General features: G+C 42.7%; 1 protein-coding gene across 2 annotated transcripts in view; it reads right to left on the bottom strand.

The window, feature by feature from the left end:
• The window catches only part of il1rapl2 (interleukin 1 receptor accessory protein-like 2), a 1,024,957-nt gene that overhangs the window by 728,610 nt on the left and 268,674 nt on the right, over positions 1 to 27,673 (bottom strand). The window lies entirely within an intron of this gene.

Here is a 27,673-nt window from a genome sequence, read left to right as displayed (position 1 = left end):
TTTATCTGGCAGGTTTTTCCAGCATCTCAGGAGAAATGTGACAACTGGAGTTTCAAGCAGGCCTTTCAGGACGAATGTAGCATCAATTTCTCTACTTCTTACACTCACTTCTAAGAGCTTCTCAAAGAGATGGAAAAGCTGGCAGGCTTTTCAAAGAGATGGAACAGGCTGAGCTTGTGTGACTGCTCTCCTGGCTGGTTTTTAAAACTCCAACGTGCTGTCCAAAGTGAAACCAAAAACAATATCTCAGGAGTCAAGCCTCCTGACCTCTATAAATCTTGACTTGTCACTTCTCTGTAAACATCTCCTCCAAGTCATAAAGTCCCTGCTGGGTAATTATCTGAAGATAGGTGGCTTTCAGTAAGGGTTGTTTACAAACCAAATCCAAAAGACCTTACGACAACTTTTTTTTTTAAAAAAGCACAAAGTCCAGCATCTATGGAATCCTTTTTTCAGTTTGAAAACACAAGTTCTCAAAATTTAACAAAAAATGGAAGTACTTTCATAACACTTCCTACTATAGTCATAATGCTAGTCACAATGTTTGTTATGGCAACCAGGCAGAGGCTTTGTATAGTCTGTAGGAAAAGTATCAGCAAGGCCCCAACCATGTAACGGTATTTAAATACAAATAAAAGCTTCTAGAACATGACTTTATTTACCATCATGAATGAATGTGCCCAGTTTATAATCTAACTAAAGCTTAATTGTAAAACTAACTATAATCCTTTAGAATCATTATTATTCATAATGATGAAGTACAGCTACAGTATTCTGGAGAAAAATTAACTTGAAACCAATACTTGAACGTATAGTAACAAGTTGAGAAAATATATAGACTAAATTCCCAATGATGATAAATGTGTAGTGGTGTAACTCTGCAAGAATTAATTATTGCCTAATCGCAGCATTAATGTAGGTTAATAGGTGCATGAAGCTTTAGTCATGATTGCAACATGTTGCACCTACCTGGATCATATTGTGTGAATTTAAATTATCTGTAGTAATTGGTAATTAGACAGCACTAAAATATATTAATAGCAATAAAAAGGAAGAATTGACACTCTATTTAAAAGGAATTAAAATGACTGATAATGCAGTCATACTGATACTGTATTTTATAGGCTAATTACTGCACTTGGAACAGAACACAAAGCATTACATTACAAGTTTAAATATCAGATGAATCAGAGTAATCAATGAGGCAATGTTGATATAACTCAATAATTCAAGTGACAAAGAAAATTGGACAACTCTCATACAGTTCAAAATATTAACTAAACTATCAAATTTCTCCAACTTAAATGATAAATCTGTAGTATATATAAATGATTTGGAGGAAAATGTAGCTGGTCTGATTAGTAAGTTTGCGGATGACACAAAGGTTGGTGGAGTTGCGGATAATGATGAAGATTGTCAGAGGATACAGCAGGATATAGATCAGTTGGAGACTTGGGCGGAGAAATGGCAGATGGAGTTTGATCCGGACAAATGTGAGGTAATGCATTTTGGAAGGTCTAATGCAGGTGGGAGGTATACAGTAAATGGCAGAACCCTTAGGAGTATTGACAGGCAGAGAGATCTGGGCATACAGGTCCACAGGTCACTGAAAGTGGCAACGCATGTGGATAAGGTAGTCAAGAAGGCATACAGCATGCTTGCCTTCATCGGTCGGGGCATAGAGTATAAAAATTGGCAAGTCATGTTGCAGCTGTACAGAACCTTAGTTAGGCCACACTTAGAATATTGCGTGCAATTCTGGTCGCCACACTACCAGAAGGACGTGCAGGCTTTGGAGAGGGTACAGAGGAGGTTTACCAGGATGTTGCCTGGTCTGGAGGGCATTAGCTATGAGGAGAGGTTGGAAAAACTCGGATTGTTTTCACTGGAACGACGGAGGTGGAGGGGCGACATGATAGAGGTTTACAAAGTTATGAGCGGCATGGACAGAGTGGATAGTCAGAAGCTTTTTCCCAGGGTGGAAGAGTCAGTTACTAGGGGACATAGGTTTAAGGTGCGAGGGACAAAGTTTAGAGGGGATATGCGAGGCAAGTTATTTTACACAGAGGGTGGTGAGTGCCTGGAACTTGCTGCCAGGGAAGGTGGTGGAAGCAGATACGATAGTGACGTTTAAGAGACATCTTGACAAATATATGAATAGGAAGGAATAGAGGGATATGGGCCCCGGAAGTGCAGAAGGTGTTAGTTTAGGCAGGCTTGGAGGGCCGAATGGCCTGTTCCTGTGCTGTACTGTTCTTTGTTCTTTGTTTTAAACTCATTCATTCATCTTTATTAATTACAGACAATGCACAAAATGAGTTTTACTTCTTTTTTTGGTGTTTGTTGGGTTACGACCGAGGCAGGAGGAGTGCACTGTTTATTCTAATCCCACTTCTCCATAGGTCACAACATCTTAATTAAAATTTTTCCACTTATCGATATGGTCAGTCATATATTTTATTTTTCCCAGAATAAAATACACCAGCCAGATTTCTTTAATAAGCAACAAAATTATCAGTTTATTATGAAACAAGTCTTAACTATTAATGAAATAAAACATAAACATACAGATCAAAATTTTTGAAGTCCCAACATTAAATTTTAAAGTCCTCTTTATACTTTAATCCCTCTCTCTCTCACACACACTAGTTAATCAAAAAAAAGGTTTTTTTGGATCAGAGCTCTGTTACAGACAAAAAGCACTTGGGTTGATTATTTGCTCATTTTTGAAGAAAACAGCATATGAGATATGTTGTTCCAAAACTGGCATACAGTCTAACTTCAGAGTACATATAGACAGGTCACTAGGATCTTCCAGAACAGTTCTTTTTAGGTGGCATTGAAAAGTAATTTAGCAGGCTTTCTTCAAATACAGGAAACGAGATGAATTGACACAGTGGACTTCTCAGGGTCCTTCAGAGATATCGGAAAATGAAGCTGGGTTGTGGTCTTCTCTTCTTTAGCAGACTTGACTTTATCTGCTGCTCACTCCGGACGTTACTTTACGAGGAGAAATTACACAAACTACAATTGTATTCCTTGACATTTAGGGAGGATAAGAAGTGATTTGATCAAAGTTTCAAGATGTTAAGGGGTAATGTGATGAGCGTTTCCAAGATATTAAGAGGAACAGATAGGGTAGAGAGAGAGAGAAACTATTTCCACTGGTTGGGGAGTCTAGGTCTGGAAGCATAGACTAAAAATTAGAGCCAGACTTTACAGGAGTAAAATTAACACTTCTACACACAAAGGATGGTAGAAGTTTAGAACTCTCTTCTGCAAACAACAATTCAATGCTAGATCAATTGTTACTTTTAAAACTGGAATTGATAGATTTTTGTTAACCAAAGATATTAAGGGATATGGGGCAAAGGCGGGTGCATGGAGTTAGGTCGCAGATCTGCCGTGATCTCATTGAATGGCAGAAAAGACTCGAAGAGCTAAATGGCCTACTCCTGTTCCTATGTTTCTAGCATTAATTTGTATCTAGATTTGCATAGAATTTACAGCACAGAAAAAGGCCATTCGGCCCAACCAGTACATGCAGATGTTTATGACCCACACGAGCCTTTCTCCATTCTATTTACTGCTTATCCGATCTGCATATCCTTCTTTTCTTTTCTCTCTCAATTACTTATCTAGCTACCCCTTAAAGGCATGTATGCTATTCTCCTCAACTACACCTTGTGGTAGTGAGTTCCACATTCTAACCACTTACGAGGTAAAGAACTTTCTCTTGAATTTTTTAATGGATTTATTAATGATTATTATATAGTTATGTCCCCTCGTTCTGGTCCCCCCCAAAACCCTTTCATAATTTAAAAAACCTCGATCAGGTCACCTCTCAGTCTTTTCTAGAGAAAAGAGTCCTAGCTTGTTCAATCTTTCCTGAGTGTTGAGTACTCTAAATTTTCTCTCGCAGCTTCAGGTCAAATGGCAAAGGGGAGGTAGATTTACAAAATTATGTCACATTGCCTGAACAGTGGCAGCTTACAAAAAAGGTGTTTTGAGCCTTGTGCAAATGCATTCACTGGTCTAAATTTCAGGTCTGGGATATTTTAACACCAGTTGTTAGGACCAGGTAAGAAAGGGGTCTAGGGGTTCCCTCTCAGCCTTTTCCTGCCTTGACCGTAATAGGGTTTAATTTCTAAAACACCTTGTTTTTAGCTTCCCCTCAGTGAATCCTTGTTCACTACTCTCCAACTGTAATAGTAAAGAAATCAACCAAACAGGTTTTCTCATATTTAAACAAGAAAGGTGTAAGTTTATTAACCTTAAAACTCTATTAACTACTAAAAATACTTGACACGACCATGCTAGCGGCATACGCAATAAAACACGGTTCAATTCTGGGTACTGCCTGTGTGGAGTTTGCAAGTTCTCCCTGTGTCTGCGTGGGTTTTCTCCGGGTGCTCCGGTTTCCTCCCACAAGCCAAAAGACTTGCAGGTTGGTAGGTAAATTGGCCATTATAAATTGCCCCTAGTATAGGTAGGTGGTAGGGAAATATAGGAACAGGTGGGGATGTGGTAGGAATATGGGATTAGTGTAGGATTAGTATAAATGGGCGGTTGATGGTCGGCACAGACTCGGTGGGCCGAAGGGCCTGTTTCAGTGCTGTATCTCTAAACTAAACTAAACACACATGCAGATAGAGACAGAAAAGGAGAAAGAATAAAGGGGAAATGTTTGAAACAATAGCTTGAGTTCATTTACTGTCTTTTGAGTTCAATGTGAAGTCTTTGGTTGCGGTTACATCTTGTCATCTTGTCGGGGCCCAGTATACACTTTCAAATTATTTCGATGGTCTCCATCTTCTTGAAATCCAGTTGCAATCTCTGCTTTGAGAGAGAGAGAGAGAGAGAGAGAGAGAGAGAGAGAGAGAGAGAGAGAGAGAGAAAGAGAGAGAGAAAGAGAGAAAGAGAGAGAGAAAGAGAGAGAGAGAGAAAGAGAGAGAGAAAGAGAAAGAGAAAGAGAAAGAGAAAGAGAAAGAGAAAAAGAGAAAGAGAGAGAGAGAGAGAGAGACAGAGAGAGAGAGAGGGAGAGAGAGAGAGAGAGAGATGCTGTCTTCCTTCAAGTTCAGCTGCAGTCTGACCCAAACTGTGCTATGAACACAATTCAAACCAAACCTGGGCCAGCAGGCCAGTCATGTGACTAGCTTTTTTTTTTAAAACAACCTGCCCGGAAGTTTTGTGGATTTTTTAAATCTTAGTAGAAATCCTCAGTAGGGGGCTGGAATGCTGGCTTTCACACAGTCAATGTCTTGTGATCAGAATCCATCTGGTTAATTGAATCAGGGAGCAGTTCCATTGTCTTCTCCAGGCAACTGCCTCCCAAAATGCAAATGAGCAGTATGTTTTCAGCCACTGCTGTGATGTCTTTAAACAAGTCATCTTTTCAGTCCAATAAGAGTTTAAAAATTAATGTTCCATATGATGAAATTAATATGCCTCATTTTTGGTAGGTATAGTTTTCATCACACCAGTGCTTCATTTGAATGCACCTTTGGCCAGAACAGTCATGAAGAACAGGCAAAGCAGATGCCGGCAGGTCAAGATTGGGTGTCCCTTGGACACCCACTAGTTTCCTAGTAAGTGGACGAAAGGAGGTATCGGGAGGCCCTTGCAGGGGAGGGGGCAGTGTCTGCGGAGATACTCTTCCCCTTCTGGCCCCACAAAGGAAAGCTGTAACACCTACCTGTAGGGTCTCATGCTTGCAGTCCTGACTACAAAGTCTCAGCAAGTTCCCAGTTCACAATGTCATAGGGACTCGATTGGCATTTTCACAAAGCGCCTGGCTAAATTCAGTGAAGGCCTAACCTGTCAAAACCAGCATCCTTAAAATGGAAATTAGGTAGGAATGGAGTTGCTCTATTTTAGCTGCTGATCCCGCTCCGCGCCCGCCCAATGGGGAGAATTAAAATTCCTCCCTGTCTAGTTCACTCTTGAAACACTTGAAGGTTTTTTGGTCCACCACTCAAGCTGCACTCTGGTCTCAGTCGTACACAGTTGTTCAATTTGAAGAATATTTAATTCAAGTATTTTTAGGCAGATAGTTACATCCAAACATTAATTAAGCAATGAGAATAGGTTGACATAATTGAGGTTTCTGAAGTTATTCTCATTGGAGAATTGAAGATCATCAAGAGGCATGATGGAGGGCTTATAAAGCAGGGATTATATGGCTCTAAAAAGATTATTTAACTTCAATTATGGTTATAAGAGGACAGGATTTGAGAATTTAATTTACACGCCTCAATTAGCTTTTCCCCCATGCCTCCTAAGTGGAAATATATATATTGTATATAGGCTTCAGCATAATTAATTAATGAAATATTGGCAACTCCTCCAAAAAATTAGAAATATCTGGCTATAAAAATAATGATAAGTTGCAGGGATAAAAACACCAATAATTAAATATACTGAGGAATGTAAAGATATTGCAGGGTGATTGGGACTATCTGTTATAGAACTCAAGTTATAGACAGCTTGCCAAAGAGTGGACCTGGGCACATTGAATGATATTTTTGTTTCATGCTTTCATTTTGATGCAAGCTTAAGCATCAATAATTCATTTCAGTTCAGTGGAGACCATTGTAACACCACAGCATGCTCCACAGTACTGCAAAGTGACTTTCAATTCTCCACAGAGGTAACTGGAAAGCATAATTCAATGATCAGCTCAAGCTGTTCCAATTGAAAACACAACATGGCTTTATAAATGGTCAGTAAGTTAGGGAAAACTCCTGGCATCCTTGATTGACCAAGTGACTCACAATGTTACAGTCGCTTTGAGAATTAGTACTTTATTTAGGGATGAAGTAGCACTGCAATAAAGGCCTATACTTAAAATAACCCTGGTATTTACAGCACCTGCATTATGCTCCAACATGGAGAATTGTTTAGACTGTAACTATCGTTGTTCAGTCACCAATTCAAATCTTTAAGCTGGTCCATAACTATAATTTGACACTGTAACATCACAAAACTATTCAAGCAAGATATCTACTTCCGAAGGTTTCAAAGATGACAATCACAGAGATACCTTCCAAGGCTAGAAGAGTTAAAGCTGTACTGTTACTTCAAGTAATTTATTCACTCTGCTGAGCAATCTACTTATATGTGTTTCACAACATCAAAGAATTTAAATCCCCCAACGTAATCATTGATTCCTATTCTTTACTCATGAGTTTGAATGTGCAATCTCCAATCACATCATCAAAGAAAATCCATTCGATAATTCATGTTTTTGTCTTGGGTAGTTTTCTCAGCTTTATGCACTTTCTTCTTGCATCCCTTCCATTTTTAGTTCTATCTACTTAAATCTTGCTACACACACACCCACAATCTCATAAGGTTGGAGATCAGTCCTACCGCTTAATAAATTGCCATTATTTTCAATGGAAATCAAGTCTGTCCACACACTTCATAGAAAAGAAGCACTGAGCACACTATTAGTTGGAAAAATAAAGCTGTCTCCTGTCCCTTTGCTCTCTTCATACAAACAAGCCTTAAAGTTTAGCTACAATTGGGGTATTTACAAAAGTAGTGCAGTCGATTAAAACTGCTAAGTCACAGTGCAAAATTTCGAAGTTCACAAGGATAAATTAGGATGAAGGAAGGTAAAAGACATTCTATAGATATTTAAAGAGGTAAACAGAACCCAACAATACAAATTTCCCACAGGGAAACATAACAGTTATAGTGTACCAATTATTACGGACCCTTAGGACTTCTCTAAAATGTGACATTCACCATAAGCATCTGTTCTTTCTGGTTTACTGCTGACTTCACATTGAATTGCACATTGCAATGTATTTTACAGCATTGTTCCCTGATTCAGGTCACACAATTTAAAGTTTTTTTCCATGCTGTTGGCCAAATGGAAGTGAATAATTCAATGTTATGAAATATTAATTAGAGAAGTAAAAGCAATAAAATTTGTGTTAATTGTTACTGAAGTACAATGACCTTGATACCAGAAATAGTGAAGATGCTCACATTTACTAAAAAGTCTCTGTGAAGTGCACAGTGCATGAACCCTTTTGGTTCTGAAAGGCACTGTGTTTTCAAACTGCATTCATCATTTATACCCTGCAGCAGCCAAAAAAAAAAACTGGTTGACATAAATCTACGAAGTACAGAATTTTGTTACCTCAACCATCATGGGAGTGATAAGGAAGTCAGTCTGTGCTACAGATCATATTAAATGGTCACAGGCACCAATAAGAGCTAACCTGAGTTTAACAGCAGTGTTCTCGTCCTGCATGCATTGGCAGACTTCGGAATAAGCAGTTCCTAAAATTAGCCCACTCTGGATTGTGAGAGCACAAAGATTTGCCAACCAATTGTGCAGATAATCACGTAGCAATACATTGTAGTTTTCTACTTGTATGTAGAATATGGTAACCAACACCGCACACCTAGCAGGTAATATGTTTTTCATTTTTCCTGCTATTGCCACAGTTGGATTGAAGTAATGGTGTAGTTTGAAAGGCCACAACAGACATAAACTAATTCCAAATTGAAACAAGAATGTGTCTATAGTATAAGGTACATAAAGACATAAAGTAATAGTCTGGAGTATATTTTAAGGGGATTTTAATCACTCCACCTCTGATGGCTGTAGCTTCAGTTGCCTAGGCACAAAGCTCTGGAATTCCCTTCCTAAACCATTCTACCTGTCTCACCTCCTTTAGAAGCTCCTTAAAACCTACCTTTTTGATTACCTGTTCTAATGTCTCCTTGGATGGCTCGGTGCCAACTTTTGACTGATAATGCTCTTCTGAAGTGCCTTGGTGCATTTTGTGATGTTAAAAGTGTTATATAAATGCAAGTTGTTGTTGTGTTGCAGCGGTTTCTATGTTATAATCAATGTTCTCTTTAAGCTGTACGGCTGCACGTGTACAAATCACCCACGGACTCAAAAATAAATTAGAAGGTACATTGGTTATGATGGTCTTTCAAACTACACCATCATTTCCAAATCATATCATGACATTGTAATACATTGTCAAATGTTATTCCATAAATCATGTGAAAATATTGATGACGCACATGTATGGTTTATTTTACAACCTAACAATATCTAAAAATACATGGGACGGAATTTTATGCCACCCCAATGGGTTAGATGGGGACGGCGTAAAGTTGAGCAGGAGGCCTACCCGCCCCGATTCCACCTCTGGACAAGTTTATGGTGGTCAGGCATGGGGGGTGGTTGGGGGGGGGGGAAATGGCCTGCCCGCTCTAGGCCAATCAAGACACTTAAATGGCCACTTAAGGGCCCTCGCCCGCCTCCACAGGTATTTTATCTGTGACGTGGGTGTGCTGGGGACGTGAAAGGCTGCCTGGTGATAGCTGCCGGCCTTTCCGCGCCCCGGGAGGAGGGGGTGGGGTGGGGGCATGGCAGTCGGGCACAGGGTGCCCGATTGAGGCCACCCCTGCCTCCCAACCCATCCCCGGGACCCAAGACACTCCCGTCCCCCTAAAGGACCACTCCAACCTCACCAGGGAAGGACCGATCCCTCTGGTGAGGAATGCCCCTACTTACCTTCCCTCCTTGATCCATGGTGTCGGGTTGGCTGCAGTCCCAGCTGTGGCCACCGCTCCCGGTGGTGCTGCTGGAACTAAGAGCTGCTGGCCCGCTGATTGGACGTCAGCTCACAGAGGCGGGACCTCCTCCCTCAAGTGGGTGGAAGTCCCACCTCGGGACACTTAAAGCCTGGGGATCCGTAAAATACGGGATGGATCACCAGGCTAGGCGGAAGCGGGTTCGCCACCAACTTTCACGTTTGAGTCCGGCTCCCATTCATCCACCGTAAAATTCAGGCCATAGAATCATACAGCCCCAAAGCGGGCCATTCAGTCCATCATGCTTGTTTCGGCTCTTTGAAAGAGTCTCCAATAATGCAACATTTCAACCTTATGCTGTAAATATAACATAGAAAATACCTCTTTTACCAGGCTTTTAAAGAGCAATTTTCCCCATGCACAGAGAATGTGCACAAGATATTCATGAATCAACAATTTATAGAATTATGTATACTTGTTGAGAAGTCACTAACTTCTGAAATGAACGATTATATTGTAAACACAGATAAGCAGTTTGATACCTAATTTGGTATCCATCAAATGGAATTATGGATGAATAGACATGAATAACTCTAACTCACAGATCTGTAGGATGACAATTTACCCCTATGTACATTATAGGAACCTTTAACCTTATAGATAACCATGAAACACAATTATTTCAACATGGTTTTGCTTTGACATGACTCCCTAAAGTTATTAAGCTTATATCCAGCAGGTAGGAACTCAGATTTGAGCTACCTTCTAAAATTACTCATATACATCTATTTGAAGTATACTCTACGAATGATGATGAAATAGCCAAGAATGAAGTTGAGTGAAAGCTAAAGGTTTGAGTTCAATATGTCCAATCACTGCACAGCAGCAAACAACAGCTTATAATTCATATAGTACCTTTAATGTAATAAAATGTTCCAAGGCACTTCACAAGGGCATGACAGAACAAAATGACACCGAACCACATGAGGAGGTATTAGGACAGATGACCAAAGGTTTGGTCAGAGACGTTGGTTTTAAGGAGTGTCTTAAAGGAAGAAAGCGAGATAGTGGGGCAGAGAGGGATAGGAAGGGAATTCCAGAGTTCAGGGCCCAAGCAACTCAAGGCACCAATGGTGGAGCAATTAAAATCAGGGGTGCTCAAGAGGCCAGAATTAGAGTGGTACGGATATCACGGAGACTTGTAGGGCTGGAGGAGATGACAGAGATAAGGAGGGGTGAGACCAAGAAGAGATTTGAAAACAAGGTTGAGAATTTTAAAATTGAGATATTGCTTAACCAGGAGCCAATGTAGGTTAATGGGCATGGGGTAATGAGTGAACAGCGCTTCGTGCGAGCTAGGACGTGGGCAGTGGAGTTTTCAAAGACCTCAAGTTTACTGAGGGTAGAAAGTGGGAGGCCAGCCAGGAATGTTTGCATTCCCTTTTAGTAAAATGCTATGGTTTAATTCTTGTTAATTGAGTCCAAACTGGATTATTCACTTCACAAGACATACACAGATGGGGAGGTCTTTTGTCCATTCAAACAAAGCAAACAGAATGTTCAACGAAACAACTAAAACAGAGGAGTACATATCTGAGGAAGTCATGCTCAACCTTTATAGCACTGTGATCAGGCTACAACTTTGAATACTGCATCCTGTTCTGGTACCCCTGGTAATAGGGAGCCATTTAAATCAGAGGGGAGTTCAGAGATGAGCTACAAAATGGATCAAGAGGACATATGAACATACAAGTTAGGAGCAGGAGTAGGCCACTCGGCCCTTTGAACCTGCTCCGCCATTCAATACGTTCATGGCTGAACTGATTACTCCGCATTTCCACCTACCCCTGATTTATGAGGGATGTCTTGAGAATTTGAGACTTTTCAGTCTGGAACGAAGGCAACTATGAGGTGATCTTATGGAGGCATTCAGAATAGAAAATGATACGGAAAAGATAGATTTAGAAAACAGCTGCAAACATTAAAGGAAAGCGACACAGTTTCAACTATCAATAGAAAAAAGTAATTTCAGACCACTCAGTGACTTGATGTCAACACATGGAACCAACATCTAGGCAGGACAATTCAAGCAAAATCCCAGGATTGCTTCAGAAATTGGATGCCACGATGGACAAAACTAAGATTTTTCTGAAAGGATGAATTGAGATGGGTGAATGGCCTCCTCATTGTATATAATTTGTGAAGTGGATAATCCGTTTTCAACCCATCTCGCAAGAATAATGCCAGGGCATTTTACTAAAAGGGAATTCAGGCTGAAGTTTGAAACTACTGCAGAACAGTCCATCTCAATGCAAGTTACAATTACTCTATAATTTCAACCTCATTATTAATCTGCAGATTTTTTTCAGCACACATCTAGTAAATAATGTCATTGCATTCTATGAAGTTCCCTATAGCAGTGCAGTAAAATAAGATTAGAGATTAAGTTATGAAGGCAGCAAATAAATTTCTCTGCAAATGTCCATTGCTTTGTCAACTTCTAATACAGCAACCAGTGCTTTGTATTTGAACCACAATGCTGATTTGGAAAATAAAACTGGAATAACTTTGTTTTTGCAAAACTCCACATTAATATGATTCAAAGATTTTTCAAAACTGGTCACAACTTTAACAACTCAAAAGTGCACACATTTGCTTTTTTTCTTGCAGGAATTTTTAACAAAAGATTTTTAAAAATTGATGAAAAAATGCACTGCTTATATTGTGCAAGCCAAATACACTTCTACATTATGCATAACCTTTAGATTTCCATAAAATATGTAAATGTGTGGACTAACGATACTATAAAAAGTATTAACATGACCTTAACCAGCAGCTTTCAAAGTACTTTGGGCATAAAAGGTTATTGTGTGCATTTGATCAGTGCTCATTGATGTCAAAAATAAAGCAGCCTGCCATAAAACAAACTCTAGTCTTTTTTCCATTAAGTGGGCATTACAATATTGGAAGCAAAGAAATACTGAAAAGTCAGAGAACACTCAAACGTTATTAACAATATAGACTGGCTATTCAATTATACTACACACAATGTAACAAGTCTTTCTGCAAAAAAAATCTCTCACTCCTTTCCTTAAAGCTTTAATGTTATAATTCTGGGGAACCCCCCAGTACATCAGCCAAGCGATCATTATTGATGTTTTCTGTTTTACAGTGAGTGACATCGTACTCAAGCACAATCCTGCAATCCTGCTCTCATCTAATGCCCATATAGATACACTTCCAAAATGTGATACTGGAAAGAGACCAAGAGTGGGAACCTTGGATGAATTCCACATTTCAAATCCAATAATGCTGAGGCTATTTGTAATACTCCAGCTGAGATCAACTAAAGGAGTTCAGTTTGGAGATTAAAGCTAGGACCTTCTTTGTGTGTCTAGCAGTGTCTCAATGGATGTACTCACTAAGCCTTTAGGTAAAGCTCCTAGCAGTTCCTCTAGTACATGCATGTTTCATATCTTTAAAGTGCTACAAGCAGATGCTTCTATTTAAGATCAATGAGTTTAAACATTGAAAAATTATAGCAGTCACAAATACTGGCTGATTTCCAGCCAGAAGTTTGATAGTTTGTACTGGTCAGTTTGTTTGCATTGACCAGAAAATAACCAAATTTATCTGACAGTAGCTCTTAAAAAAAAAGTTTTTTTTCATTGTCTGTCATATGTTATAATGGTGAAGCTAAATGTTAACAGGCAATGAGATTTGGGGGAAAATGCATACCAGCACACACCATGAGGAGCATTTTCATCCCGATATGGGAGCAAGAACAGAAGCACAGGCAGCGGGTAGCTAGTTAAGATAATTTAAAGGCCAATAATCAGAGGCCGACTGGTCCAGTCAGCCTGCGGGCTCTCCACGGTGACGGTAATAGGGCAATTACCTGGAGGCGGCCTCCCGGCAGCAGACTGGGGTGGGTGGGGGAAGAATACCTTTGACACCCACCCACTGCCTGCCTGGCCAGAGCTGCAGCCATAGGTTCCCTCTCCACAATGGTGGCCTGGCAGCTGTGGTCACTCTTTTTATTACTAATCTTTTAAAGTTGCTGAGAAGGCACCTCAAAATGGAGGCGCCCTCTCTCTCCCTTACCTGCAATGGCAGGCTGCTGCTCCTTTCATGCTGGAGGGCCTCCTACTGGCTCTCCAACTTGGAGAGCCCACCAGCCATCCTTAATTGGACAGCAAATGTGCCCTCTGGCCACTAAGGGCAAAATCATCACCACCACCGCATAGTGTAGGGATCAGGACCCCCATTTGACCCCAACTTCGAGGTCCCAAGCCAAAACGCAAAATCCTGCCCCATGTGTTTCCTGCTTTTAACTATCCAATCAGTAACTTATGCAAATAGTTTACAATGGATTTCAGTTTCTACTTGACACACACATTCACATGAATCATTCACTTTGAGCTTAGTTCCCTTATAGTCAGCAGTATCTTTACGATAGGAGTTTTTTTTATAAGCTTCTGCTACATAAAGGTGCTATATAAATGCAAGTTGCAGTTGTTGTTGAAAAGAAAGACCTTGCACTGAAAAAAAAAGCCCTTTCAAAACTTGAGGACATCCTGCAGCACTTCACAGCCAATTAGACAGCTATCAGGGAGAGGGATGGAGTCAGTGGCAAGGGAGTAGACTTTGTGGCAGGAACTGAAGGCAATGACTTCAATCCTCCCAATATTTAATTGGAGGAGTTTTCTGCTCATCCAGTACTGGATGTTGGATAATCAGTCTGATAAAAATTAGCAACAGTGGAGCAATCAAGAGAGGTGGTGGTGAGGTATAGCTGGGTGTCGTCTATGAAAACTAACGCTGTGCTTTCAGAAATGTCACCAAGGGGGAAGCATGTAGATGAGAAACAGGAGCTTCCTAGATGCCTTGAGTGCCCCTCAGAGAATTGCAAAATAAAAGTATGACATAGGATAGGCATCTTTGGCACATCTTCGAAATCACATGGTGTATATGCCAATGAAGCAACATTTTTCCATATTTGTGAAACTATTTGATTCAAAATGTTGATTTCTTTAATCAGAAGACTTTCTAACCACTTTGAAGAAATTTTCATTTGAATTCAGCTGTGCCAGTCATCCTTAATTAAAGTTGATCAATCCCCATGTTCACCATTAAGTTTAATCCATTGAAATAAGTCTAAGATTGGATGACAATTCACTGAGGCACATTTTTAATGCATTTATGAAAGCTTGATTCTGGGACTGAAGCAGAGATCTCACAAGAACAACTATAGCCATCAACTGCTGTCAAATTACACACTAAAATAAAAGCAAAATACTGCGGATGCTGGAAATCTGAAACAAAAACAAGAAATGCTGGATTCACTCAGCAGGTCTGGCAGCATCTGTGGAAAGAGAAGCAGAGTTAACGTTTCGGATCAGTGACCCTTCTTCGGAACTGACAAATATTAGAAAAGTCACAGATTATAAACAAGTGAGGTGGGGGTTGGGCAAGAAATAACAAAGGAGAAGGTGCAGATTGGACCAGGCCACATAGCTGACCAAAAGGTCACGGAGCAAAGGCAAACAATATGTTAATGGTGTGTTGAAAGACAAAGCATTAGTACAGATTAGGTGTGAATATACTGAATATTGAACATCAGCAAGTGCAAACCTGAAGAAAAACAACCTGAAAAAAACAGTGGGTGAGCAAACTGAACAAACTAAGATGAACTGAAATAAATACAAAAAAAGATTGTAAAAAATGTAAAAAGGAATGCCAAAAAAAAAAAAGGAAGAAAAAATAACTAAAAATGACTAAAAATGAAAGTAAAGTGGGGGGCTGTCATGCTCTGAAATTATTGAACTCAATGTTCAGACCGGCAGGCTGTAGTGTGCCTAATCGGTAGATGAGATGCTGTTCCTCGAGCTTGCGTTGATGTTCACTGGAACACTGCAGCAATCCCAGGACAGAGATGTGAGCATGAGAGCAGGGGGGAGTGTTGAAATGGCAAGCAACCGGAAGCTCAGGGTCCTGCTTGCGGACTGAGCGGAGATGTTCCGCAAAGCGGTCACCCAGTCTGCGCTTGGTCTCCCCAATGTAGAGGAGACCACACTGTGAGCAGCGAATACAGTATACTACATTGAAAGAAGTACAAGTAAATCGCTGCTTCACCTGAAAGGAGTGTTTGGGGCCTGGGATAGTGAGGAGAGAGGAGGTAAAGGGACAGGTATTACACCTCCTGCGATTGCAAGGGAAGGTGCCCTGGGATGGGGACGAGGTGGTGGGGGTAATGGAGGAGTGGACCAGGGTGTCGTGGAGGGAACGATCCCTTCGGAATGCTGACAGGGGAAGGGAGGGGAAGATGCGACTGGTAGTGGCATCACGCTGGAGGTGGCGAAAATGGCGGAGGATGATCCTTTGGATATGGAGGCTGGTGGGATGAAAAGTGAGGACAAGGGGAACCCTGTCACGGTTCTGGGAGGGAGGGGAAGGGGTGAGGGTAGAGGTGCGGGGAATGGGTCGGACACGGTTGAGGGCCCTGTCAACCACAGTGGGGGGAAATCCTCGGTTGAGGAAAAAGGAGGTCATATCAGAAGCACCGTCATGGAAGGTAGCATCATCAGAGCAGATGCGTCGGAGACGGAGAAACTGGGAGAATGGAATGGAGTCCTTACAGGAGGTAGGGTGTGAAGAAGTGTAGTCGAGGTAGCTGTGGGAGTCAGTGGGCTTATAATGGATATTGGTAGACAACCTATCCCCAGAGATGGAGACAGAGAAGTCGAGGAAGGGAAGGGAAGTGTCAGAGATGGACCATGTAAAGGTGAGAGAAGGGTGGAAATTGGAAGCAAAGTTGATAAAGTTTTCTAGTTCGGGGCGGGAGCAGGAAACGGCACCGATACAGTCATCAATGTACCGGAAAAAGAGTTGGGGGAGGGGGCCTGAGTAGGACTGGAACAAAGAATGCTCGACATATCCCACAAAAAGACAGGCATAACTAGGACCCATGCGGGTACCCATAGCGACACCTTTTACTTGAAGGAAATGCATGGAGTTGAAGGAGAAGTTGTTCAATGTGAGAACAAGTTCAGCCAGGCGGAGGAGGGTGTTGGTGGATGGGGACTGGTTGGGCCTCTGTTCCAGGAAGAAGCGGAGAGCCCTCAAACCATCCTGGTGGGGGATGGAGGTGTAGAGCGATTGGACGTCCATAGTGAAGAGGAGGCGGTTGGGACCAGGAAACTGGAAATTGTCAAAATGACGTAGGGCGTCAGAAGAGTCACGGATGTAGGTGGGAAGAGACTGGACCAGCGGAGAAAAGATAGAGTCTAGATAGGAAGAAATAAGTTCAGTTGGGCAGGAGCAGGCTGACACAATGGGTCTGCCAGGACAGTCCCGTTTGTGGATTTTGGGAAGGAGGTAGAAGCGGGCTGTCCGGGGTTGCGGGACTATGAGGTTGGAAGCTGTAGAGGGAAGATCTCCAGAGGAGATGAGGTCAGTGACAGTCCTTTGGACGGTGGCTTGATGTTCGGTGGTGGGGTCATGGTCCAGAGGGAGGTAGGAAGAGGTGTCTGTGAGTTGGCGTTGAGCTTCTGCAAGGTAGAGGTCAGTACGCCATACAACAACAGCACCACCCTTGTCTGCAGGTTTGATGACCATGTCGGGGTTAGACCTGAGAGAACGGAGTGCCTCAAGTTCAGAGGGGGACAGGTTAGAGTGAGTGAGGGGGGCAGAGAAATTGAGACGACCAATGTCTCGCCGACAGTTTTCAATGAAGAGATCAAGAGCGGGTAAGAGGCCAGGGTGAGGGGTCCAGGTAGAGGGAGAATGCTGGAGGCGGGTGAATGGGTCTGCTGGTCGGGGGGAGGACTCCTGGTCGAAGAAGTGAGCCCGGAGGCGGAGGCGACGGAAGAAGAGCTCAACGTCATGCCGAGCGCGAAATTCATTGAGGTGGGGGCGTAAGGGGATAAAACTGAGACCTTTGCTGAGTACAGAACGCTCAGCATCAGAGAGGGGGAGGTCAGAGGGTATAGTGAATACACGGCAAGGGGTCAGATCAGAAGGGGTGGGGTCAGAGGGAAGTGAAGCGGAAGGAGGATCTGGAGGGGCATTAGTCCCCATCAGCTGCTGGAGCTTGCGTTCCTTAACACCTGAAAGGAAGAAAAAAAGTTTTTTGTTAATGCGTCGGATGAGACGTAAGATGAGATGAAACTGCGGAGTAGAACAAATTTGAGATAAGGTGAGACGGTGCTGCTGGAGAGAGAGGTCCAGTGTGTGCATATGGCGGCGCATAGCACTGAGTGTGGATCTCAGGATGCGGCGAGAGTAGCAGTCCGAGGAACGTTGTATTTCTCGGAGATACCTGTGATCCTGGGTGGTTTCAAAGCATGATGGGTGAAACTGCAGTTGGAATCCACGTGGAATCAGTCGGAGCCGGAGACAGTCACTGAGGAAGGAGATGTGGCTGTGAAAACGGGTTTTGGTAGATACCTTATCAAACACCAGGAGGGAAATAGAAAGCAATGAAGGTGAACAAGGTAAAAGAGACAAACGAAAATCCCGTCGGATTGTCGGCGAGACATTGGTCGTCTCAATTTCTCTGCCCCCCTCACTCACTCTAACCTGTCCCCCTCTGAACTTGAGGCACTCCGTTCTCTCAGGTCTAACCCCGACATGGTCATCAAACCTGCAGACAAGGGTGGTGCTGTTGTTGTATGGCGTACTGACCTCTACCTTGCAGAAGCTCAACGCCAACTCACAGACACCTCTTCCTACCTCCCTCTGGACCATGACCCCACCACCGAACATCAAGCCACCGTCCAAAGGACTGTCACTGACCTCATCTCCTCTGGAGATCTTCCCTCTACAGCTTCCAACCTCATAGTCCCGCAACCCCGGACAGCCCGCTTCTACCTCCTTCCCAAAATCCACAAACGGGACTGTCCTGGCAGACCCATTGTGTCAGCCTGCTCCTGCCCAACTGAACTTATTTCTTCCTATCTAGACTCTATCTTTTCTCCGCTGGTCCAGTCTCTTCCCACCTACATCCGTGACTCTTCTGACGCCCTACGTCATTTTGACAATTTCCAGTTTCCTGGTCCCAACCGCCTCCTCTTCACTATGGACGTCCAATCGCTCTACACCTCCATCCCCCACCAGGATGGTTTGAGGGCTCTCCGCTTCTTCCTGGAACAGAGGCCCAACCAGTCCCCATCCACCAACACCCTCCTCCGCCTGGCTGAACTTGTTCTCACATTGAACAACTTCTCCTTCAACTCCATGCATTTCCTTCAAGTAAAAGGTGTCGCTATGGGTACCCGCATGGGTCCTAGTTATGCCTGTCTTTTTGTGGGATATGTCGAGCATTCTTTGTTCCAGTCCTACTCAGGCCCCCTCCCCCAACTCTTTTTCCGGTACATTGATGACTGTATCGGTGCCGTTTCCTGCTCCCGCCCCGAACTAGAAAACTTTATCAACTTTGCTTCCAATTTCCACCCTTCTCTCACCTTTACATGGTCCATCTCTGACACTTCCCTTCCCTTCCTCGACTTCTCTGTCTCCATCTCTGGGGATAGGTTGTCTACCAATATCCATTATAAGCCCACTGACTCCCACAGCTACCTCGACTACACTTCTTCACACCCTACCTCCTGTAAGGACTCCATTCCATTCTCCCAGTTTCTCCGTCTCCGACGCATCTGCTCTGATGATGCTACCTTCCATGACGGTGCTTCTGATATGACCTCCTTTTTCCTCAACCGAGGATTTCCCCCCACTGTGGTTGACAGGGCCCTCAACCGTGTCCGACCCATTCCCCGCACCTCTACCCTCACCCCTTCCCCTCCCTCCCAGAACCGTGACAGGGTTCCCCTTGTCCTCACTTTTCATCCCACCAGCCTCCATATCCAAAGGATCATCCTCCGCCATTTTCGCCACCTCCAGCGTGATGCCACTACCAGTCGCATCTTCCCCTCCCTTCCCCTGTCAGCATTCCGAAGGGATCGTTCCCTCCGCGACACCCTGGTCCACTCCTCCATTACCCCCACCACCTCGTCCCCATCCCAGGGCACCTTCCCTTGCAATCGCAGGAGGTGTAATACCTGTCCCTTTACCTCCTCTCTCCTCACTATCCCAGGCCCCAAACACTCCTTTCAGGTGAAGCAGCGATTTACTTGTACTTCTTTCAATGTAGTATACTGTATTCGCTGCTCACAGTGTGGTCTCCTCTACATTGGGGAGACCAAGCGCAGACTGGGTGACCGCTTTGCGGAACATCTCCGCTCAGTCCGCAAGCAGGACCCTGAGCTTCCGGTTGCTTGCCATTTCAACACTCCCCCCTGCTCTCATGCTCACATCTCTGTCCTGGGATTGCTGCAGTGTTCCAGTGAACATCAACGCAAGCTCGAGGAACAGCATCTCATCTACCGATTAGGCACACTACAGCCTGCCGGTCTGAACATTGAGTTCAATAATTTCAGAGCATGACAGCCCCCCACTTTACTTTCATTTTTAGTCATTTTTAGTTATTTTTTCTTCCTTTTTTTTTTTTTGGCATTCCTTTTTACATTTTTTACAATCTTTTTTTGTATTTATTTCAGTTCATCTTAGTTTGTTCAGTTTGCTCACCCACTGTTTTTTTCAGGTTGTTTTTCTTCAGGTTTGCACTTGCTGATGTTCAATATTCAGTATATTCACACCTAATCTGTACTAATGCTTTGTCTTTCAACACACCATTAACATATTGTTTGCCTTTGCTCCGTGACCTTTTGGTCAGCTATGTGGCCTGGTCCAATCTGCACCTTCTCCTTTGTTATCTCTTGCCCAACCCCCACCTCACTTGTTTATAATCTGTGACTTTTCTAATATTTGTCAGTTCCGAAGAAGGGTCACTGATCCGAAACGTTAACTCTGCTTCTCTTTCCACAGATGCTGCCAGACCTGCTGAGTGAATCCAGCATTTCTTGTTTTTGTTGCTGTCAAATTACACTAAGTTTAAATACACTGACAATCTCACTAACCAAAACATCCAAGGAAAAATTAATCAGTCATGCACTCCAAGGAGGGAGCCAAGCTCAAATAGAATGTGAGCCAGAGAATTGGTGCGACAGTGTTGTCAATCTATCTCTAATTGCTAAGGACACAGGATTGATGATCTACTCTTGTGTGGAAAAGTGACCCTGCAACAGAAACTATCCATCCAATCAGCTTCATTGAATTTGGAATATATAACATTAAACCAGAAGTTAAACCAATAGATATCTATGGATAATAGTAACACACTCACAGTGGGCAACGCTAAAAAAGGACAAAACTCCTTTATTCATAATACATCTTAGACTGATGTGATGATACATTGGGCCGAAATTTACGGCGGTAGACATAAACAATGACAGTCTGCCCGCGCGGGCCACACATCGCGGAGCCGCCGTGATATTAAACGCGACGGCTCATTTCAATAACCGTGGTGGACCGCCCACCCGATAACGTGGAGGGGGCGGGTGGTCTGTCCCCGGCAATGGCGTCAGTTGCCTTTGCGCAGGCACTGACGCCATTTTTAAAGGGCTTTGAGGCCTACGTTTCAATTTAAACATTTAAAGCTGGATTGATTTACATAAATTAAATAAATTGATCTTGACCCTCTCCCACTCCCCCCAATAACCATAGAATTAATTCCTTGCCCTCTCCCCCCGCCATAAAATACTTACCTTGTGCACTTAACCTTCCCCCTCACCCCATCCCCAAAGTTCATAAACTGTGCGCTGTGATCCCAGATGGGGATTCAAAGGTGCAGGAGTGCCGGTCACCGGCACCAATATCGCTCTGGGATGGATGGCAGGAATGCGACAGTAATTAATTCATTTATTTAAATTATTTTACATATTTAAATTTGGCTCCTGTTGCCGAGCAGTGGTGGGTGTGGGGGGCCGCCATGAGGCCTCGCTGCCGCCGGTTACATCAGGCCGGGCCTTCCCAGCGTCGAGGTCCATGGTAGGCCTCTGCCGGAGGTATTTTCCGGCCTCACCTGCCACGACCCCCAACATCAGGGGGTCTGTAAAATTCGCCCCATTAAGTCTACCCTAGATATCCAAAGATTGAATCAGTTGAAGGCAACTTTTGATACCTGTATTTGTATAGCCATTGCTCATAATTTATTTGATGAACTTAGGACTGAGCTGTAAGGATAGATCTGGAGAAATTTGGGCTTTTCAGTTTGCGAGAGAGGTGTCTGTAGCGTCATCTCATGGAAGTACACAAGATAATTAAGGGAATGAAGAGGATAGATATAGAATATTACTTTAAATAAAATTAAGAGAATGAGGATTCACAGGTCCAAGCTAACCAAAGGAAAGGTTGGGACTGATGTCAGGAAGATATGGAATGGACTTTTAGGAAGTGTAGTGGAGGCGGCTTCCCCTGGACTTTTAAAAAAAAAGAGTTAAGTATGCTGAGATGGTGGGTGGGTGGACAAGTACACATGAGCATCTTTCGAGGTGAATGAACTGATGGGTCAAATTACCATCCTTTTCTGTAATTATCTTGTGATCTTGCTGCATTTGTTAATTATTTTTCATATGCAGTTCAGCTTATGACTCCTGTACGTAACTACAAAGCACATCTGGAGCTCATGAAAGGTGCTTTATAAATATGTCTTTCTTTCAGCAGTACTCTACAACCAGACTTAACAAGATTCTATTTTTTTCCACCATTAATTGTGCAGTTTTTCTGTTTGTCAATTATAATAATTTTTTTTAACTTTTATCATACCTCTATATTAGGTTTTATTTTCTTTCTTTAATTTTGTCTTATTTTTGCTACAAGAAGAGATTGAAATGGAAACCTGATTGTAAATATCATGAATGTGATGAGGCAAGCAAAAGGAGACGAGGCTGGGAAATACTGGGGAGCACGAAGGGAGATACACAACAAATACAAAAAAAAACACTTGGTATAAAATCTGAGATGATCCCCTGAGATTTAAAAAAAAAAGTGCTGAAAGACAAGGATAAACATGAGACAAATGTGGTAGTGGAGAGATTTCACATTAACATTATTACACTGTTAGGGAATGTGAGAAATAGGTCACAGTTACGCAAAGGTATTAACTTATAGCTGAGATGCTGGAAATCCAAGGCAACCTGTGGAAGATTTGGTCTGAAAGCACAGCACAGGTTGATGATCTTTTAAAAAAGAATATGCTAGTGTGCAGTGCACAGAACTGATTTTATAAATCTGTGCTCTTGGAGTAGAGACGGTTGACAGGAGATTTGATAGAGGTGTTCAAAATCATGAGGGGTTTAGACAGCGTAGGTAGAGTGAAACTGTTCGCAGAGAATCAGGGGACACAGATATAGATTTAAGATATTGGCAAAAGAACCAATGGCAACTTGAGGAAAAACATTTTTACACATCGAGTGTTTAGGATCTGGAATGCACTGCCCGGGAGCGTGATGGAGGCAGATTCAATCATGTCTTTCAAAGGAAATTGGATAAGCACCTGAAGAGAAAAGAAATACAGGGCTATGGGGAAAGGGCAGGCGAGTGATACTAGCTAAGTTGTTCCTGCAGAGAGCTGGCAAGGACACAATGGGCCAAATGGCCTCCTTCTATGCTGTAACCATTCAATGATTCCATGAACTTAGCTATGAGTGCATATCAGGAATTTGAGTGCAGTTTCCATTTTGCACCCATTAAAATTAGAACCAGAGGACTTGAAGTGGGGTTCCGGGTTCGGGCAGTGGTAAATTCAAAACTAGTCTGTGGAAACAATATTTCTGTGAGTGAGTAGTCAATCTATGGAATAGGCTCTCTAGGCAGTCAGTGGCAGCCGTTGGTATTGATTCATCAAATACAGATTAGTTAGATGTCCTTCAAAAAACAACATGGGTTTACACTGCATCTGGTCACTGCAAGCCCTCATGAGAGTGTAACGATTATCCAACTTTTGAATTGATATGACAACACCTTTGCACAATTGTTGTTCTTCTAGCCATAGTCCCAAAGCACCATAGGCACCTCTCCCCATTACAGAGAGACAGTTGGTGATGTATAGCTTGAGGGTCACCACTCCTCAAACATGGGGCAAGGCCAGGAGGCAGGCCTCCATGAACTATCACAGCCGGTACGGGGATTGAACCCACGCTCTTGACCTCTTTCTGCATTGTACACTAGCCGTCTAACCAACTCAGCTAACCAACCCCCCCCCTTTGCACAGTATACATGCAATTTGAACAATGACATGTGGTAAGTGTAGCAGGCTTAGGATTATCAGGTGACTTTGGATTTATGGTTTCCAAAGCACTGGGGTTTTCCTCATGTATGTGCGGCACAGTGGCGCAATGGGCGGCACAGTGGCGCAGTGGTTAGCACCGCAGCCTCACAGCTCCAGTGACCCGAGTTCAATTCTGGGTACTGCCTGTGTGGAGCTTGCAAGTTCTCCCTGTGTCTGCGTGGGTTTCCTCTGGGTGCTCCGGTTTCCTCCCACATGCCAAAGACTTGCAGGTTGATAGGTAAATTAGCCATTAGCAATTGCCCCTAGTATAGGTAGTTGGTAGGGAAATATAGGGACAGGTGGGGATGTGGTAGGAATATGGGACTAGTGTAGGACTAGTATAAATGGTTGGTTGATGGTCGGCACAGACTCGGTGGGCCGAAGGGCCTGTTTCAGTGCTGTATCTCTAGACGAAACTAAACTAAAACTAATTTCCCGGTCTGTTGTACACTAATTGATGAGATTGATTGCCCTGATTAGTCAATAATTTACTATTGTGTAGCATGTCACTACCAGGATGGTAGATGGTGAACTAGATGGAACTTGGTCTTTTCTTGTCTTGCATTTCCTATGTTCCCATGAATAAGAAGTCCAAAGAGGCTCATTCACCTCCACGCTGCAAATCCTGGTTGGTGGAACTCAGTGCTGGAGCAGAAAGTTTCTAAAATGTATCCTAAGTGCAAGGATTCTTCACCTGTAAATAAAGCTTAAATAAGCCAATAAAACATAGGGTCATGCTGCATGCCTACACTTCATCTGCTGCCTTAAATCCCTCACGACAGTGCAGCACTTATCCAGCTTTTGAACAGCTAGTACAAAACCTTAGTACACAACATAAACTTAAGATCTGCTAACAGTTCAAGCCTTATTGCATAATGCAATCCCATTGAATGATTTCTGAGATGTATTCACTCATAATGACATAAGATCACAGGCAACACAACTGCATCTTTTACTTGGTATAGTTGTTAGGAGCATGTAATTCTTTTGCACATAAATTAACTGTGGGTCACAGTTTTGCTTTGCAGTGAGAAGAGAAACAGCTGTTCATATCATTAGTGGTATTAAAGATACACGAGATACTAAATGAGCATGGTCGTCATTCAGAAGGATTTTTCAGGTGCATTACATTCCTGAAATGAAGGAAAGACATACTTGCATTTATATAGTGCCTCATTATCTCTCTCAGAAATGCCCCAAAATATTTCACATATGGGAAATTAATTACGGTTAACTGAATGCAGCAGCCACTTTGTTCTGAAGAAGAATGTTCCACAAACAGCAATGAAGTGAATGGCCAGTTAAATTGGTTTTGTTGCTGTTGCATCAGGGAGGTCAGAGAATGCCTAGTCCTCCTCCAAGTAGGGGAATGGGATCTCTAATATCCAACAGAACCACCAGAAGACGGAGGCAGAGCCTGGGCTCATCAACTCATCTCAATGCAGAACTGATGGAGTGCTGCATTGTCATAAGTAACATCCTTGATCTGCCAGCTAGATGTAGTACTCGACTCCTGGAGTGTGGCTTGAACCCACAACCTTCTGATTCAGAGCTGATTAAATGAGCTGGATATTGACAAAGAAGCGAAGTGGGAGCAGTGTTGGCGGGTTGGTGGGGGGGGGGGGGGTCTGTTGAGGGCTGCTTTAAGGTTGGAAAAAAATGAAAGAATGGGTTTCCCGCAGGTCGTGCTCAAATTAGCATTTTTTGTCTCTGTTTCCTGGTTGTAGCCAGCCAGCTTGAGAGGCTGGCAGGCAGGTAGGCCCTTAGCACCAGTCTGCAGTGAGTGAGCAAAGGGGAGGGAGAGAGGGACCTGAAAGGCCAGAGATCCATGGGGGGAAAGAGATCAGAGGGAAAATTGGGGTCTGGAGTCAGGGGGGCATTGGAAGCCAGAAGGTCAGAGTCGGGGGGAGATGGGAGAACTCGTGATGGAGACTGGAAGGGTCAGCGGCAGTGAGATCGGAGCAGTTTTGGGGGGGGCGGGGTGGGGGGAAAGGGAATTGGAAGGGTCAGGGTGGGAGACCGGAAGGGTCGGGTGGGTGAACGATTGCAGGGGGTTGGATGAAGCAGGCGACTTGGATCCAGCTGGTAAGTGAAAAGTCACTTAGCTCCGGGATCCAGCAGTCCTCCCTCCCTTTTGCTGCCGTGTTTCCCAAGGCCCGGAAAACTTGGCCTAACTGTTAAATTTAAAATAGCCGTTAAGTATTAGGCACGTGGCCTCATTATAGTATTTAAATTGTCAACTTGCCTCCTAGGAGCAGGTTGTTTTGCCTTTCCTACTCCCTTCCTATCGCCATTAAAATTGAAATGGGTGGGTTGGTGGCAAGTTGGGGTCAGGATTCAGATTTTCAACACTTTGACATCCTACATGACCAAAACTCGCCTGTTTTGGGGGCTTAAAACTCCCCTAAATGCTACCAGAGAGTGAAGCTGGTACAGACAGCGTGTTGGTGCTTTGAAGAAATCTATACTGCACCAAGATATCACAACATCAGGCTGCAGCATGAAACTTGTCAACATCTTTATCAGCCTGGCAAAATATCTTTAAAAGCAAAGTGCATAAAGAAAATTATTAGTTTCATAGTAAGTCATTGAGCACAAAATCAACAAGGTTCTTCTGAAATTTCAGCATCGAATAATTCCAGGGTTGACTATCATAACAGATACATGACCAGCTGAGCAGGAGCCAACTGCCTGATTTTGCCAAGAATGCAAAGAAGATGAAAGATTTCTGAACCTGAAAGTACACAGTCAGAAATACGTTCGAATAAGCAAACAGATAAATTACATAGAGAACAACAGATAGTCATAAATGAATTGCAGAGAGATGTGAAGTCCACCATTGGTGTTGATTCAGCTTGGACATGAGGACCAGCTACTCATGTAAATAATCACCCCAAATCAATCTGAGATCCCAAATACTTAATTAAATCAGACTCATGCATTTGTTACTTTGGTGTCATGTACATAAATTATGTTGGTTGCTTGCCTTCAGCTTTATTTTTGCTCAGTTGTCATGGTTCCAAAGTAATTAATTCTGTGAAGCAATTTATGGAATTCTTTGAAGATTCAAGTGATTTGTTTCACAATGATCCGCATATGACACAAGAAAAAAAAAGGATGTCTGTATCCTTTGTAAAAGATTTCTATGCCATTTAAGTTTATATGAAATTGCAGATCAAACTTGTGCACTTGGATTTTCTTAAGTGAATTTATGCCAGCTATCTCTGAAATATATAGTTTTGGTCTTATTTAAATGTCTAAATGTAACTAAACCATGGTGTGAAAAACAGAGCTAACTGTTTTAGCAATCTTTCACCGCCAGTTCATATCTGTTCCCTGAAGTCGATGTTCTCTCAAACAATGTAGGCCAGTTTGCCACTGAGGGAAGGAAACAGACATTATTTGTAACAGCAATATCTGTTGGGAAGGTAGTTCTTGTCTCAAGAATGATTCCTGCGATACAAACAACCTGCTTTGGTTGGGCAAAGGGGGCAAGGGTGGTGTTCAAAAAACTAGGCTTTTCCTTCAAAAGGAAATAAACAGGATAGATAGACAGCAGCTCCATTTGTTTCCAGTTTACTCAATTTTAACTATTTTCCATGCCATGAAAATACAATAAAATTCCTTTCGAGCAAAAGTGTGTTGCATATAAAATTATAGAAATACTTAGTTAAGGCCACTGAAAAAATTATTAGGAAATCAAACACTTTTTGGTTTCAGAAAATTCATTCACGTATCAGCGAGTAAAAACTATATTGGTGTTTATTCGAAAATATATCTTGTTTCTGTGTAAACTTAAATGATGTATTCTGACAGTGTGGTATTTCTCCAGCTATTGAAGTGATCAGACATGCATGTTGGCACTCCTTTATGGCT

This window comes from Heterodontus francisci, chromosome 15, assembly GCF_036365525.1.
Source record: "Heterodontus francisci isolate sHetFra1 chromosome 15, sHetFra1.hap1, whole genome shotgun sequence".
In the NCBI taxonomy this organism is placed as follows: Eukaryota; Metazoa; Chordata; class Chondrichthyes; order Heterodontiformes; family Heterodontidae; genus Heterodontus; species Heterodontus francisci.
This window is presented reverse-complemented; position numbering and strand designations above follow the sequence as displayed.